The following is a 1,989-nucleotide window of genomic DNA, read 5'->3' on the forward strand; positions in this document are numbered from 1 at the left end:
TGTGACCCCATGGACTGCAGCCCACCAGGCTCCTCCGTCCATGGGATTTTCCAGGCAAGAGTACTGGAGTGGGTTGCTATTTCCTTCTCCAAGGGATCTTCCTGACCCAGGGATCGAACCTGGGTCTCCCATATTGTAGGCAGACGCTTTTACTGTCTGAGCCACCAGGGAAGCCCAAATACTGCCTCACACATATTCAACTCAGATGACACCTCCTCAGAGAGGCTTTTCCCAGTGATCTCAGTTCTGTACCTCCCTCCTCGTCTGAATCACGGCACCTGGTTTTCTAGAGTCTTAGCACTGTCTGGGGTTGTGCTTTCAGGTGTGGGCTTGTTGACAGTCTGTTTCTTGACCCTAGGGACATTGCCTGGGTCATTCATTTTCACTTCCCAAGTGTCTGGCATGGAGTAAGTGTTCAATAAACACTCGCTGAAGTAGCGAATGGGTTCTCGCATCTATACACTGTGTATGAGCGTCCAGCCACTGTGGAGGTGCTCAGGGCTGTGTTTGGACGGCAGCCATCTGCTCCAGTGCCTTGTCCTTGGGCTCCAGTGCTCTTTTCATGCTCATACAGCTGTTTCTTCCATGTTGTCTGGTTATGCTTTCTCAGGAACCTGATTCTTCTTTGTGAAGAAAACAAGAGAGGGTTCTGGCTATTCAGTTGTGTGCTCAGAATTTTGAAGGTGGGGACAGAGAGGAGGAAGATTTGACTTCATCAGAAATGAACAAGAGACTAAAGGCAGCCAGGTTTGCCTGGGTCTTGCGCTGTCCTACTCATTATGGTGTATTTGATCTGCAGAAAGCTGGGATCTTCCTCTGCTGGGCCTCAGAGGAGGGCAGGGGCACTCTGGGATTAGAGGAGGCCAAAGTACCAGGATGGATCACAGCAGAAGGTTTCTCTATTTATTACAAGTCTCATTACAGAAATATAGCTGACTGGAAGGTCTAAAAGACCCTTCCAACCCTGATCCACCTGTAGGCACAAGGACAGGGGCCACACTCACTGGCCGGCCAGCCCTTCTTAAAAGAACTGCTTGTCCCCCAGGTGGTTCAGAGTCTTGGGTCAAGCAGCAGAGAGGAACCCAACCTGGATGGACAACCCCTCAAAGCAGTCCTTGGTGGCAATGCTCTGGGCAAAGTAGCAGCTTGAAGTTTCAGTTTGTGTCTTCCAACCATACCAGTCAACAGTTAAAAATAAAATGCAAAAAGGAGAAGGCTGGAAAAGTAGTGCTGGAAGAGGACGTGGGTGCGGGAAGAGCACACGGTGGGCTTCAGATATATTGGCAATTCCTTGATTTGGACAGATGAACGTCATTCTAAAATGATTCTTTCCGTTTAGTTCAGTTCAGTCGCTCAGTCATGTCCAACTCTTTGTGACCCCATGAACCACAGCACGCCAGGCCTCCCTGTCCATCAACAACTCCCAGAGTCCACTCAAACCCATGTCCGTTGTGTCTGTGATGCCATCCAACCATCTCATCTTCTGTCGTCCCCTTCTCCTCCTGCCCCCAATCTTTCCCAGCATCCGGGTCTTTTCAAATGAGTCAGCTCTTCACATCAGGTGGCTAAAGTCTTGGAGTTTCAGCTTCAACATCAATCCTTCCAATGAACACCCAGGACTGATCTCCTTTAGGATGGACTGGTTGGATCTCCTTGCAGTCCAAGGGACTCTCAAGAGTCTTCTCCAACACCACAGTTCAAAAGCATCAATTCTTCGGCGCTCAGCTTTCTTCACACTCCAACTCTCACATCCATACATGACCACTGGAAAAACCATAGCCTTGACTAGACGTACTTTGGTGACAAAGTAATGTCTCTGCTTTTGAATATGCAGTCTAGGTTGGTCATCACTTTCCTTCCAAAGAGTAAGCATCTTTTAATTTCATGGCTGCAATCACCATCTGCAGTGATTTTGGAGCCCAGAAAGATAAAGTCAGCCACTGTTTCCCCATCTATTTGCCATGAAGTGATGGGACCAGATGCCATAAT

This window comes from Bison bison, unplaced genomic scaffold (genome assembly GCF_000754665.1).
Source record: "Bison bison bison isolate TAMUID 2011002044 unplaced genomic scaffold, Bison_UMD1.0 scf7180017864201, whole genome shotgun sequence".
Classification (NCBI taxonomy): Eukaryota; Metazoa; Chordata; class Mammalia; order Artiodactyla; family Bovidae; genus Bison; species Bison bison.